The sequence below is a fragment of the Athene cunicularia genome, assembly GCF_003259725.1.
Source record: "Athene cunicularia isolate RWA chromosome 4 unlocalized genomic scaffold, athCun1 chr4_part3, whole genome shotgun sequence".
Classification (NCBI taxonomy): Eukaryota; Metazoa; Chordata; class Aves; order Strigiformes; family Strigidae; genus Athene; species Athene cunicularia.
The window spans coordinates 4,647,411-4,663,376 of record NW_020799100.1 but is presented as its reverse complement, the minus strand read 5'-3'; the positions used below and the strand labels follow the sequence as shown (position 1 = coordinate 4,663,376).

Below are 15,966 nucleotides of genomic sequence, written 5' to 3'. Positions count from 1 at the left end.
TTCTTGTATTCTTCATGCATTCCATCTTTTTATTGTATCTGCTGTACTGCCATGCTGCAAATCTTCGCCATGTTGTTTCGTGTGTAGAGTTTTGAAAAACTTGACTAAAACCTTTAATGTTAATATATTTCTTATACTGTTATTTGGCTGATTCCCTTTTAGTGTGTAATACAGATCATTAGGAGATGTGCCACAGATGTTTTCATTTTGATTGTGTACAGCTATGTTCCATTATGGAGTGGTTGCTTTCCTGCAAATAATGTCATTTCTTCTGCTTTTTGCAGGACCCTGCAGGAATATTTGAACTGGTGCAGGTTGTTGGAAATGGGACATATGGACAAGTCTATAAGGTTTGGGTGCCTCTTTAATTTATGATGCTGTTCTTGATAAAACTGTTTTTCCTAAAGCAGAAGTGACCTCCATTTAAGATGATGGACAGTATTGTTCCAGTAATAGACTGGTTTATCTTCCTGTCTTTTCTGCATAGTGGAAAATGGTGACACCTGTGAAACTCTGTGCCTCTTTCCTTCCTTCTTGTTTTCATGTCTCTTTGCTGCTACAAGTCAGATAAGTGTGTTGGCTTTTGTACTGACTTCCTTCTGCCCTGTATTTTCTGTCCTTTGGTTATTTTCTCTCTTCAAAAATCATTTAATAAGTGGATGGCACAAATTAACATCAGTGATGTCTAAATTTGGCCTGGATTGAGTGGAGACCTCAGCAGAGACCAAAAAAGCAGTACTCTTCGAGACAGAGGTGTCAATTAACCATGCTTTGCAGGCAGGCTGTGAAGTTTTTGATTTCCATTATTACTTTTGTCACCGTGGTATTAAAGCAGAACTCCCAGTCAGTACACTACAGCGATTAAACCTTGTCTGCCGTAACATGCTATGTACACTATGCACACCTTTATGTAGTTATAAGAACAAGCCTAGAAAAGTGTTGTTTCAGTGTGAAGCCTTTCCTAAGAATGATTGAAGAAAATAGACATGACAAAACAGGGAACGGCATCTGTGTTGTTCCCACTTGGATAAAGAAGATGGAGGAAGGAAGAGGCTGTGCTGCTGAACCTTGGAGGTGCATCGGAAGAGTAACGGCACTGGAGGAAGCTGTCTGGTCTTGCTTCTCCCTCAGATCCCACTGCGGACAGGCTCCTGTGTGATGAGGCGCCGGCCCTTTCTGTGTTGATCCCCTATTGCAAGAAGAATGCAGAAGAGGCCCCAATGTAGAAATGCAGGACTGTTCATCTTTCTCCAATTCCAGTGTACTGAATACATGTTATGTTTTGGTGTCTATACTCTGGTGGCAGATCTGCCGTGATCACGTTTCAGTTTCCTTTTGACATTACAGATACTTTTTTAAAGGTTCTGAAAAATCTTCTACAGAAGCAGTTCTGGGGAGTTTCTGCTTTCCCATACTACTTTTTTTTTTTTAAATGTATTTTTATGTCAGAAGCAGGATCTTTCTCGTATAGTTCTTGCTGTGATTAAGTCTGTGTTGTTTCTGAGATTGTCATTCAGATACTGAGGTCAGTACTACTAAATTAAAAATAGAGGCTCAGCAGTTCACATGGACAGATTAGAAGCCAGGAGACATTCAAGAGTGCCGTTGTAATTGTAATCACAGAGTTTTCTACCTGTAAAAAGATCCTAAAGCTCCCAGATGGCCTCTGAAATAGTTGCCTTTCTTTTCATGCCTGGATTTATTTTACATTGGGAGAGAAAAAATTTCAATCTAGTCATCTTGTATGGTTGTGGAGAGTGATAGGCTGCTTAATCATGGCAGAAACAAGAAGCAGCCACATAGTTTGTTTCTCTGCTGCAAAAGAAAATGTTCTGAGCTATCCTGTGGTTCACTAGAATGTTAGTTACCAAAATGTGTAAGAAATATTGACAATGACAATTAAAAATTGTACCCAAGGGCTGCTCTCCTCTGAGCACGCAAGAGACCAGGGTCTGCCAGCCCTGGATAATGGGTGATTTGAATCTCAGCTCGTTCTGCACTTGGACCAGCTGCAACGTCTAAGCAAGGCACTGAGAGACAGGGTCTTGCAGGGCTGAGGTTGCTGAGGGGAAGCTTTGTGCACATGCATCACGCGATGGAGAGCTGATGGACTGTGTGTAACCCTGGCTCTGTGCAAGCACACCCGTAACAAAGGCTTTATTCATATAAATACATGTGATCACTCAATGTAGGGTGTTTGGCTGAGGCTTGCTTAGGGGTTGGAGCTGCAGTTTGGGGGAGGATGTTGGTGAGCTCGGCAGCTGAAGAAGACAGATGATGAGGTGGACAGATACAAAGTGTGGGCTCCAAACTGCAGGCAGTCGGCTTGGTCCCCGTTGTGGACTGTTTTCACACAGTCCAAAGCTCCAGTGCGTTTGGAAATACCTTTGCAGAAGATTCTGAGCACTAACTGAGCATACTCAGCATCTCCTGGGTGCTGGCCTTGCAACTAGAGAAAATGTCAAGTTTTCTCAGAAGGAGGGCAGCTGCAATGAAACAACTGCTTCTGAAGTGACAATAAAAAGTTAGACTATGGTATTCACTTTTCTCTTTCACTGCTGTATGTCCTTTGATCTATACAATGCTAGGACTGATGGAGTGAATTAGAGAATGCTGGAATAATTTTGTAGTTTGTCTAATATAGGCTTGTAATAAATATTTAAGTTATAAGGTAATCTGTTATCCACATAACGTATTCGTTAGAACACATTTTTATTCTCCAGAGGTGTTGGAATCTTCTGTACGTTCAGAAGCTACACATTGTAGTTTGCACATAATGAAAGCAAAACTTATTTCAGGCTAAAAAAACCTATGTCCAAAATTACTAAATTGTTTGGTTGGCTGTGAAGATGATTCATAAGGCTGTATGTTTTAATATATGCAGCTCCATTAAAAATGAAAATAAAATTTGGAGGATTCATCATTAGATTTGGAAAACAATGTTTAACAGATTTATTGAAGGAGAGTATTGTTCATACTGAATTATTCCAGAGCAGTTCCAGTTCAGTGTCTTTTTAAATTAAATGGAAGAGGTATAAATTGTACCCATGATAATGCTAGAGCTGTCTAGAAATGTTATAAAGTTGGGATTCGCATATAATAACTGACTAAAAGCTAGCAGATTGTTTGACAAGCTATGAAGTAGTAGGATGTAAATATGCCAGTACTGGCAACTTCAGCCTTTTGGAAAGTATGAATTAGATATTAAAAAATCAGATGGTACCCAGAAGTCATGAGACAGTCTTCATTATCTCTTGAAATGACAGATGAGCTTTTCAGTTAATTGCTGGCTTCCGGGAGCTGAAATCCAAAGAACAATACTATGTAAGAGGCAATTCTGAATAACATCATGGAAGGTGATAGCAGAGAGTCTTCTCTGAAGTGCATTTGCTGGTGGTTGGAGAAGTAGGAGTCTTTCATGCCTTTGTTTCCTGAACTCTGGAGTGTGAAAGTCTGGCTGTGTCCAGTCTCTGCACCATCCCCATTGAATGCATAAGGGAAAGAGAAGTTTCTGAATTTCCCATGAACTGCTTTTTGCAAGGGCTGTCCATCTTCCTGGGAACCCTCAAGGCCAGGGACCACAGAGACTCTGGGGGGGACATGAGGTTGCTCTCCAAAGTATGAGGGCCAGCATTTTGGGTGTTTTTTAGAGCTGCAGATCCATAAGGACCTTCAGACAGGGCAGAGCAGTGTTTTGCATTGCATAACTGTTGATGTCACCTGGGAAGAAGTGAGATTGCTGAAGGTGTCACCCACAAGTTCTTGGGTTTTGCTTCCTCCATGGGCTGCAGCCAAGATTACTTGGAACCCTGTCTCGCAGGCTGCTTGGGGAAGCTTGAGTTACATCTTGTTTGGGATGACAGTAAAACTGCAGAAATCTAGGAGATTTATAGCACCATCTTTTTTCATTTGCTAGTAGTCACTACATTATTGTGACATGGTGTACAGTTGAAGGTGGTACCCTTGAAAAAATTGTGAAGCTGACATCTGTTGCTATGTGCTCTGCTCTTAGTGTGCTTGAGGCTGTATCTTGCAGTGCACGCATGGCTGTCGAGACCTGACAGTGTTGTGATTTGAATAATTCTTTGCCTACTCCCATTACTTCCAGAAGGTTAATTATATGGATGCCTTATTTTCCTTCCATGGTTGGACTCTATTTCTATGAAGAGCTGGATAGTGATCTTGTATCACCCTTGATGTAGAACGGTTGTATCTTGGTCTGAGCTTGTGCATTTAGTAATAACTAAACTGCAAGGTGGAGGGGTGTGTGTGTGAAATATTTTTTTCAAAGACTTCAGCTGTTAGTTTCATATTCTTTGATGAGTGGCATGTCTTCAGTAGGAGTCTGCTAATGCATTTTCTATCTTTTCATTTTCAGTACGGGGTCATTTTTCTAGTGCGTGCATGGGGAAAGGGAGACACAGGGCAACTGAAGTGGGTGCCAGTTTTGAAGTGTTTGGGTTAGACAGTTGCTCTTGAGCTCTGGAGGAGACTGTGGGACTCTGACTTGATAGGTGCTTTGTTTTTTTTAGTTATCAAGATAAAGAGGAATTGTTCCTGATCCTACTCATTCAGCTGTGCTCTGAGAGTCCTCATCCTTCGAAAAAAAATTTTGTGGCCAGATGAGGTCATCCACAGTACCTGTGCAATCTGCTTGTTTCTGATGTCAAGAGGCACCTGACTGGGGCTTTTGACTTCCTCTGTCTTAATGATGTGGATTAGGCCTCTTCTGAGGTCGGCATTTTTGAGTGGCCCAGGAATGAGAGGTCAGTGTCTTTGGTGAGTTCCAGGGACTAATGTTTTTGAATATGGTCTTGAAGGATGATGCTAAACTGGTACAGATTTACAGCTGATGTGTGTGCAAAACAGTTGTATCTTTAATGGAGTCTGAGGGCACAGGGAACTTGAGAGAGGTACTCTGGTTTGGGACTGTGAAAATCAAAAAGGAAGAAGTGGTTTCCCAGTAATACAGCTGATGAAGATGAAGCAATGCTGTCGCTGAGGCTTAGCAGAGAGTGGAAGCAACCCTGACTTTCTGTAGTGGCTCTACACAGTATTTTTATTTCTATGTAGTCATGTAAGACTCTGGATACAAAAAGGAAGAAGGTCTGAGTAAGAAAATGTTTTGGGGGTGGGGTTTCTTGTTGTTTTTTGGGTTTTTTTTATACAGCTGTTTCTTGGCATTGCATCATGCTTCAATTGTTGACATGAGTTTACTGTTGATATACAGTGGCAGGAGTGTAGTGAAGCATAAATATGAATTTTCAGTTTATCTTAAACAATTTGAAAGTTTGCTAAGTTCCTCATAATTTATTTCATTGAATAACTGGCTGAAGTAATGGAGACTAAATTGAGAAGGGTGCGGGGAAGGAACATGTTTTTTTTGAGACTTGTTACTGTGTGGAAAGAATCACACAACCGTGCTAGTTTAAGAAGTGTTAAAGTCTGTGGACTACATTGAAAGCCTTAATAGATGGTTGCATCTCAGGCAGTTACTGGAAGGTTTAATGCAAGAAACATTACAGTTATGGTCAGTGCAATCCAGAAAGTGAATATGTATAAGCTGAAAACTTCAAAACTGTCCCTTCTAGGGTTGGGTCATAAGTAGCCACCTTCTGAAGAATGTGTCTCGGGGCTGAAAAGCAATTTCAGAGTCTCCAGACTGCTGCAGACAGAGACGTTAAAAATGTCATGTTGTAATGGGGTATTTTGTTATCATTTGTGGTCAGTTACAGTTTTGAAGCCAACCATAGCCTTCAAGGCACTGAGATTTTGATGAGTCAAGTAGGGAAATCAGTTGTTCTATATCGAAATGACAAAATGCTACTTTCTGTTTCACTGGCAGTTGGTAGAAGTGCTTGTTTGTCTATTAATTTTCTTCATTTGTTTTTTTTAGTAGCATAGCTGATTATCTTGTCCACATGAAAAACTAGTTAATTACTGTAGGCAGCAGTGTATAAAGAAGTATTGCTGCAGTGCACGAGATGGAGTCAGCAACTCATTGTGTAGATTCTTGGTTCAGTAGTGCAAACAAATAATGGAGATTGTTTGCTAATCATGGCAACAGGGATCTCTTTCAGGAATAAGTCTGAGCTTGGTACGTGCTACTGCCATTGTAATAAGATCAGAAATGCTATGATGCTTGTGAACGGGTTGCCATGAAAGCTTTGTGTACACGGCTGTAATATCATCAATACACAAGAGAGGCATGGTTTGGTCTTTCAGTATTTAACTTCTTCATGCCTCCGATTTTTAGTAACACCTGCGAAGTTCACATACTACTAGATGTGTTTTGTCCTCTTCTCTCTGTTGCTTGCAGCTCCTAAATACACTCTTATACATGTATTCATGCTTTTCTTAAAGCTTCCACACCACCACATTGGTCCTTTTCCTCCTTCATCAGAAAGGGTCTGGAGTTGGCAGTGCATCCTTGCAGCAACAAGAGCAAACTGTGCCTTAGGCTATGCCAGCAAGAGTGTAGCAAACAAATCAGGGAATGTGATTACTTCCCCTGCTCTTAATAGGCCACACCTGTAATAACAGTGTCCCATCCAGTTCCAGAGAGGGCCACTGAAACATTTAGAGGGTTGAAGAACTTTAGACATGAAGGAGGAAGGGCTGAAGGAATTGGATATTTTTTCAACCTAGGGAAGGAGAAGGCTGAGGGAAATCTAGTCACAGTCTTCAGGTGCTTCAGTGACGGTAAGAAAAAAATTCTTTACCATGAAAACAAGTCAACATTGTAGTAGGTTTCCCAGGATGGTGGAAATATCTGAGGCTCGTTGACACTGTTTTGGGTAACCTAACTTATGGCCCTGCTTTAACAGAAGGTGGGAACATATGTTCCCAGAAGTCTTTTCCAATCTTGAGTACAGGACATGTGAACCTCAGTGGACAGAACATACCTACTGTCAGTTCAGCCTACTAGACTGTGAATGACTGACTTGGAGAATACAGAAAAGAAGTAGGGGAAATTACTTATTTGAAACATATGTGTAAAATAGGTAGTGTATCATGTGTACTTAGTCGTCAGAGCCAGGAGTGGTTTTTTCCATAGTGTTTGTGCTTATTTGAATGGCAATGCCAAACTATATTCAGCACTGGAATTTAAAATAATGGATCATACATGCAAAATTAATTAGCAAATTGTGAAATCCTGGTTCTAGTTAGTGAATATTTCAGAGGAATTCAATTAAGATTCTTAAGTGTAGGACTAGCTTATCAAAAATAGAAGAGTGAGGATGTGAAAAAACCTCTCATCTGTGGAGTGCTTCTATACAATAAAGGCTCTTTGAGTGGAGGAATGTACAATAATTAGATGTGCCATATCAGCCATTAGAGAATAGTAAAATCCTTACAAATAATTTGTTGGCAGGCCTGCCACTTCCAGCTCCTCCATGTTTTGGACCTGAATGTCCATATGAGAGTGCAGTGCATTTTCATCCTAAACTGGTGGCATTTTGAGCTCATGTTGCATAACACTTAAGATGTTGGCACTGGGACGTGCTATTTTGAAGGTAAGAGAACATGCTAAAAATGCACTGGTGATAATATGAGCACAGTAGGAAATAGTTCAAGCTCTTAATTCCCCACTCAAGCACTTTGCTACCCTTTAAGCACATCACTAGTGACATTGATTTAAATACTTATGACTGCTCAACAGCATCCAGAATCTTGCTTATTTGAAGATATGCATCAGAGTGACCAGTGCTTTGCATGCCTGAGTTCTACAATACCTGACCTACTCAGAAGTATTTCATTGTATGTTATCTCTTCTTCAAAATAAATCAGTGAGGTCAGGGGAAATTGTCTATTTGCAGTGCAAAAAACCTCCCAGACATATAATGAGCTATTGGATTTAATGAATGAATAATAGGATATTACTTAAACAGCATAAAGTTTAGCATGTTGTTTGTAGATGTTTGAGGTGGCTGTCACTGCAGGTTAGCTTTAGTAACTGTACCTTTTTCTGAATGAATCGCAGAAGTTTCGTGCCTTGCAAGCACACATTCCCTTATATCCATGCCTCTTGATTCTTTCTTATAGCTCCATGTGAATGGTAGTTCCCAGGTCTGCTTTAATGACCTGAAGGATGCAGGTACATTTGTTGAAAGTCCCTCTTTGGTACCTCTGGGCTACAGCTAATAGAGCATAATAAAAGCAACATATCAGTTGGTTTCCTAAAAATATTGATAGCCTGCTTGTCTTTTTTTTTTTTTTTATATTGTTATTTGTACTTCATAGACATATCCAACATTTGGTGCTTTAAACTTGACAGCGTGATGAATTGGTCTGTTGTGGAGTGTGTGCTGCTCTTCTGTCCTTTTCCATTGTCTACAGAGACAAGACATTGTCTTCACCAGCAGTAAATATTCTTATAGTTTCATGCCTGGTCTTCAGGTACTTTTTTATAAGAATGGTTTAGAATTTGTTTATTGCCTGAGGAACCCATATTTATGTACAAGGATCATCCATAATAGTGCTTTATAGTTTGCTCTTTGAGTATTCACAAGTTTGCTATGTTGAGTCAAATAGTTAAGTCCTGCAGGATGAGATCTTGGGAACCAAATATACAGTTTAGAAATCTAAATTGCGATTCTGTTCTGAAGGAGGCTTTTTATCTATGTGTTGAGTGGGGTCTCCAGTAATCCTGTAGCAGTAGTGCTTTGTTGCAGGTGTCACTGGAAAATCCAGCATCAGAAATAGTCCACGAAGAGGCAAATTCTCCTGCTGAAGTCTGTAATGGATAGATCTTTTTCATGGGTTGGACATAATGCAGCATTTCCAGCATGCACAGACCAGTGATTGTGCGCAGTGGGACTGTTGCAAAGCTGTTCACTTTAGCTCCTGTTTCACTTCAGCAACCTGAGCTCTAAAATCTCCTGCTGGGGTGTCTGCTGCATTGGCACTGTGACCAGGAGCTTGGGCCTGGTTGAGCTCTGTCCTACTTCTGACTTCCCCACCCTCACCTTTTTCTTTCTTCCCCAATACCTGATCAGTCTCTCTGGTGGGTTTTTCTCCCCTAAGTAGCATAGAAGTTGATCTGCTTGAACTGCAGAATGCATCTATAGTTTATTCTGCTCTCAGCTCAGTATCTGCACTACAGAGATGAGCTTGTGTTAACTCCTAGTCAGTCTGGCTTGAGTGAGAGCAGGCACATTGTGAAATAACACTGCAAGAAGCAATTGTATTAGCAGCTGCTCAGTTGTAGCTGTGGAGACGTAACTTTTGCCCCGTGAAGGCCATCTGGGAGCAGTTAAAGGCACTACCATGCTTGTGCAAGAAAGGTTTCCAGTGTGCTCGGTACTTGAGCTTAGGGCAGTGCTTGGGGTAGGGCTGGAGCTAACTTGTGGCAGTAGCAAACCCCGTTGTTGTGTTGGTCCTTGTGCTCGCTGCTGGGAAGAGCTGCTCCAGAGAGCACGTCTGGTGATGTCTCCCAGTGCCGCGTGGATTCAGGCCGGGCTCTGTGGCAGTGCTGCCCTCCGATCCTCGGGGGCATCGCCGCTCCCCTGCTCGGGCAGAAAGCGGCGTTTGGCCCAGCGCTGATCTTCCTGCTGGCTTTAACGCCAAGCACGGCTGGGTTTGGAGGTAGCACAGCTATTCAGACTGCGAGTGCCTGGATGGACAGCAGCAAAATCTGGTGCGACAACTGATGATCCTGCCCTTCCAAGGCATTTGTGGGGAAATGGAGTTTAAAAGCCAGTTTTTATTGTCAGCTGGGGTCAAACAGCTTGCTCAGTCAGTAGACGCAGATGCAGGTCAGCCCCTTGTCCTATCATAATGAAATTTCCAGTAAGTAATTTTAAATTGTAATGTCCAATTTCAATTGTAAAATCCATAAATGTGATAAAATTGCACTTCCCCTGTCTGGTATTCAGCTGTTCTTAGGCTGCTGGCCAGCAGTAATTTTCTTAACCCGAGCAGATCTGTGAATACGAATCTTGGGAATAAAACTAAAGAAGAAACTATTTTTCAGCTCTTTGTAGTATGCTTTTTAAATTTTTTGAAAGCCCTTGTGTGTTATAAGCCTGCCCTTGTAACCTACTGACTTTGTGGGATTCCTGAAAGATTTTTAAGGTTTGCTTTAGAAGTGCGTTTTCAAAGGTCGTTTCTTCCTCATCCCCTTCTTTCTCCCCATGAAAACATGAAACTTTAGTAACTTCCGAGATCTTAGGGAGTGAACAATCCAGAAGACATACTTTGTAGCAAACTGTGGCCTTTTCAGTGCCCTGCACAAGTAATGTTACTAGCTCATATGTAATAGTCTATGGCAGTGCTTTTAGGTGCCCCCATCGTGTAAGAAATACACTTTTTCATAAAGGTAAGAGAGGGGTTGATGTGGGCAGCTGTAGTTCAGGAGATCTAGCTTTTCTTCTTGCCTCTGCCACTCATCATGGCTTGAAAACACATGGATTTGCTGGAAATGGAGCTCTCCTTGTGACTGTAGCTATTAAAATGGAGGCAGTCCTTGTTTTTTGTGAAGAGTCTTGAGATTCTGGTTAGGGGGAATTAGTGTAGTTACGGAGGTGATTTGTGAGAATTGGTTAGCAGCCACTTACTAAACAACACGCTGTTTGAAAACAGTTCACTTGAATCTAATATGTTGGGTTCAACAGAAACATTAGTGGGAAAATTTTAAGAAATTAGTTGGCTTTGCTTTTAAACTTTGTTTAAGAAACATCAAAACATTGCATTTCATTTGCTTTGTTTGAACACATGTTTTAATTTAGCAGGATGTTTAATATTTCAAATATTATCTTTAGTACTGTGTACTCAGATAGAAAAGGTACTATTGTACTGAAATAATTTGGCATTACCAAAATAACTGCGAATATTAATGTGAATTCTTCTGACTTTCCATTCTGTGAGGAGTGTTTACAACTGAAAGTGAGACCAGTTGGCAAAATACTGACATTTTGTTGAGGTTTACTGAATACTGGAATCGACTAAATTCCATTTTCTGACTCTACAATTGCACAACTGCTACATCTGATATCAGCATTTTCAATCCATTTTTTTTCTTGTATTTCTGTTGTTAGAAGTGGAAACATGTTGAAGAAAAGGGCATAAGAGAAATGTGTGGTGGCCTTCTGAAAATATTTATTTTACTGAACTTGAGGAATTTTCTATCTTTCTTGTTTATTATGCTAAATTTTAGCATGGATTTTTCCTAGTATTTAAAAATAACAAAAGAGTAACCAATTTACTGATTATTTCTACTGTGGTAGATTTGTCTACTCTTGTTTTACTCTTGGCTTTAAACCTACAGACAATTATACTAAAATATGCAAGAAAACTGACATAAAATAAATACACATATGGCTTAGATAATGGACTCAAATGTATTATTTACACAGATTGTCCATGATGATGCCATCTTATATGGAAAGAATTAGGAAAAAATGTTTTTGCTTTAATATTTGCTTTTTGCAGTCTAACATGAAATATTTATTCTAACAGGTTTCTTGTAAACATTCTGCCCCCAGAAGCCAAATTATATCAGCAGATACCCAATTGCCTTTTATTAATATCAGAGGGTAGAGTTAGGTATTGTGGACCAGCATATCCCTGCTGCTCTGAAAAATCAAATTGCTGTGGTGAAGTCTTCCAGTTTTTCATCAGCTGCTGACAGTGGGAAGTGGTCCTGTGTGTGCATTTTGACCTGCAGAGAGGACAGGCAGTACCAGGGCATGATTTGGGTGCACCAGACCATTCCTCCTGTGGGATTCCTTTCTGATGAAGGGTGATTTGTTTCCAGAGACATTATAATATGTTTTGTCATCTCTTCCGGTGGAAGACTGCCAAATTTCATGGGCAGACACATTAACACTTGAGGCGTAGGATGTGCCCAGTGAACCCAGCAGTTGAGAGGCCCAGGACAGCTTGGACATGGCAGAGGTGGTACGTGCCAGTAAATGTGGTACACTCAGGATACACTGGGCTTTTTGTGCATGTGCAGATCAGCCTAAGTAGGTCTGACGTTTCCCAAATTTGTTGAGCTCCCAGCTCACATGCTGTTGAATAGGTGTGCATGTGCATAGGGCATAGCAGATTGCTGGATGGCCAAGTGGGACAGCTTCCTTGGCAGAAAAAGAGGTTGCATCTGGAGAAGCTATGTCTATTGTAGCATGCTCTCCATAAAACCTGAAAATGGAGAAAGGATGAGGAATAAAGAGATGTTCCAACTTTCCTTTCTTTTGAACACTTGAAAGATTTCGGTCAGAACCATTTTGAATAGAGGAAGTTGCAAAAAAAGGCTGGAATCTCAGGTCTCTGATCCCACAGGCTGGAGAAAAACGGTTAGAGAGGGTTTAGGATTCACCCTTTCCTATGTTCCTCTCTTCTGTCTTTGCATCGTGTTAGTTTCTAGGTACCCACATGGTGGAAGACTTTGCATGGCCTGTATCCCTGGCTTGCATGTTGGAGTTAGAGTATTTTCAGGTTGGCACAGGAATCTGCATGTACAGACATGGATGAGTGATCAGGTTTCTGTGTGTGTTTGCAAAGCACCTAAAGCATTCATGAGGCTATGCAAGTAGTCACAACAAATTCCTGGTTAGGTTGTGTAATGTCATTTGGCTTCTTCCTTCTGCCAAATTCACAGTTCTCTGACCAGGAATGAAAGAAAATGGCCTTATCAGCCCTGGGTGATGCTTGGAGCCTGTGTGGCACTTGTCCTATCCGTCATGCAGATGGGTTTTGAATGTCATAATGAGTAGGTTAAAGACAACTTGGCTTGCGGAGCTTTTGTGGTTGGTGTATCTTGCGTTGTTTACATTACAGAGTTCTGGCAGACCTCTCCATTTTGATGTTATTAATATTAGAGTAATTCTTTATATTACAGAGATGGCTTTCTAGTACGACTTTGACAGGCTTGACTGTGGGGCTCCAGGCACCTCCTCTGCCCTTGCAACAGAGGCAGTGCTGAGCCTGCCCATGGGAACTGTACCAGGGCTGGACGGGGATTGTAGGTGCCAGTGGAGTTTGGGATGGAGATGACACGGTGCTATATAAACTGTGATTATTAATGGGGAGCCTGACTGATTGAATCCTGTTGTGTGTAAACACTGCCTGAACTCCAGAGGGGTTGTTCCTTCGGATTATGGGACCATATACCAACAGTGGGTTTTCCTTCCTTTCTGGCTTCCTTTATTGCCAAGCAAGTAGCATGAATGCCATTATACAGTGCCCTGTTATCAAAGCTGTTCACTGTTGGTAGTGTTTGCGTGATATCAAAAGTCCCCAGAGATTGCATGATGCCTTTTCATTCCCAGGGGTCTCCTTATAAAACTGGGAATGTGATCAGAATGAGAGACAGGGAAGCTGCAGCTTCTGTATTTTTTTCCCACCTCGGGGCAGGCTGCTGACTCTGTGTTTCTCTAGGTGTGTTTCCAGGAGTTGGTTTTGATTTGATAAGCCACGTCTGGCTTATGTCCTGGCTGTTGAGGACATCCATGTTTGTGTATCAGCTCTGGCTGAAAGAACCTTTATTAGCCAGCAGTGTTTGAAATGCATGATATGACGCAGAGGGCTTTACATCTTAATTTTTTTTATGTCCCTCCTTTGCCGCAGTGTTGTGTTTGCCATATCCATGTTAGCCATGAGTGTAGCTGTTCATTTCTGCGGCTGTGCTCCTGAGGTTTAGCATTTCCAACCCGTGTGCTCAGGACAGGCTTGCATGGATGCTGCTGTCGTTATGTAACGGGGTCTGTGCCTGGAGCTGGGCATGAAGCAGAGCAACAGCTCTCTTGAGGTTTTGCAGAAAATAGATTCTTACGTTATTATTCTTGACTTTTTTTTTTTTTTTTTCCCTTGGCAAAAACAAAAGGAAGCTTTAGCAGGTAGAAGGTTGTAGCCTCACCACAGAAACTTGTTCTTGCATATGATTGCTGCAAGGGCAAAACCACTAGCTGGACCCACCCCTGACTGTGGCCAACATTTGCTGTCCCAGTTAGTGATAAAACCTCTGTTCTCATTGGATCATGAAACACATGAATATTAAGCTTACACCAGTCAGCTTTTTAATCAGTGTTAAGTTCTGTCTTTCCTAAAGCAATTTTATTTAAAAAGAAGAAGACGCTGGTAACATAAATGGGAATTTCCAAAGAACTCACTCTATCTCTCTCCTGTTAAATCCACTGTGAAACTGCATGGACAGAGATGGAGTTATGCAAAAGATGAGAGTGCTTGGCAAATGATGTCCAGTGTGTCTGGATCAAAGAAAAGGAAACAACGAACAAAACTGATACAGGCCAGTGAGCGTGTCCACAGTTAAAAAAACTGAGCTGGAAATACATTTCTCATTAAACTGGGTCAAACCATGTGTGCAAACTAGGCCTTTAAAAATAATTATTTGGAACCTTGTTTTTTCCAGTCCTTTGCACGTGATGTCGTTTCTCTTATATATTCAAAGTGGATATAAAATGCTAACAGTGGCATGCTTTATGCTCACCTCTCCTTTGATTACAGAGTAAATGGCAAATAAGAATCAGTGCTGGGGATCCAATCCCTAAAGGTGACTCCGGGACTAATTGCAGAACCCCTTCTTGTTTACTTACTTGGTTTTCTGTAACCATTCTGTTATTGAATATTGTTATTTTTCTTGTGCAAACATGTCAAAAATACTTATTTTCTGTAAGTCTCAGTGGTGCAAACATGAAAACACTTTTGTAATGTTGACAGGCTAGAGGAAAGTAGCCTACAAGCACTGATGAGAGATGGGTATACATATCAAAGTAAATTCTGAAGTTGTTTAAATTTCCTGGGTTTTGAGGAAAAACTAGGTAGTAAAAATAACAAAATGGAGTTGCTTGCAAATTTGTCCTTTCTTATTCTGTCCTACTCTGTCCACCTCTGACCTCAGCAGTCCCAATTCCTTTGTTGAGTCCTTTAGGATCTCTGCTAGCACATAACACCCATGGCCCCCCCTTTACTTCTGTACCCCCGCGATCTGACGCTGCAGCAGCTGCTGCCTGTGGCTACCTGCTGCCCTTTGGGCGAGCATCAGCCCGCGCTGTGGCTGGCTGCAGGCTGCTGCATGTGCCCTGGCTGGCCCGCTGGCAGGCAGCCCCGGGTAGGAACCGCAGAGCCCACTCTGGAGCCCTCCTCTTTGCAGGAAGGGAGTTAGTCTCCCTCTCCAATTTTCACAAAGAACACGAGAATTGAATCATCTCAGAGACTTCTATCTGTCAGGGTTGGTTAAAATGGGCTGACAGGTTAAAACATGGTTGGATGTAAGGGAAGCACAATCACGTACACCTTGTTTTCTTAAGAAACCTGGCTAAGCTGCTGTCTTTGATATTACAGGAAGGCTTGCAATTCCCTGTAATCCCTCCCTGAACCTAAACTTCATAAACTAGAAGGCAATACAATGCACTTGGGAGGCAGGTTTTCTGGTATGGCGTTTTCATATACTCTTTAATTATTTTTTTTTTTGAGGTGCTTTTGTTGTAGGTAGAGACCTAGTTATTTAAATTTCTGTTCTTTAAATATGTGCATTGGCCGTGCTGTAGAGTTTTAGCTGACCCTGCGAAGTTTTTCTCTGGCGCGTGTTCCATATTTATCCTAAGGAGCAATGAGCTGTTGGTGGTGTATTTTGGCATCTGGATGTGGATGATGGAATATACAAAGAAGCTGTAAAAGGAAGTTATTTTGAAACTTGTGGATGGTTAAACTTTTAGAGTAAATTTAAAGTGAATACAGTATGATGTTAAAGTAGATTTTTAAAGCTTATATGTGTAAACCAGACTTCAGATACTTGCTACTCCATGTTTCTCCAGGAAGCTGCTGGCATTAGCTGGGTGCCTTGTGGAATGTTTAGGTTGTTTTGCTGTTTTGTTTTGTTTTTTCTTTCTTGACAGCTGCTTTGTGATGTGATGCAGCTGGTTATAGAGGCTATTGCCATTAAAAGGTAAGGGAAGCAGGGTTCAGAGCTTGGAAAATGAGAACTGGGTTTGAGCCTGAATC

The 15,966-nt window shown here is 41.3% G+C and overlaps 1 protein-coding gene across 1 annotated transcript in view; it reads left to right on the top strand.

The window, feature by feature from the left end:
• Positions 1-285: 285 nt before the first annotated feature.
• NRK (Nik related kinase) overlaps positions 286-15,966 on the top strand; it is a 100,764-nt gene continuing 85,083 nt past the window's right edge. Inside the window, exon 1 of the mRNA XM_026848441.1 lies at positions 286-350. The gene's annotated coding sequence lies outside the window, so the exon portion shown is untranslated. The remainder of the gene's footprint in view (positions 351-15,966) is intronic.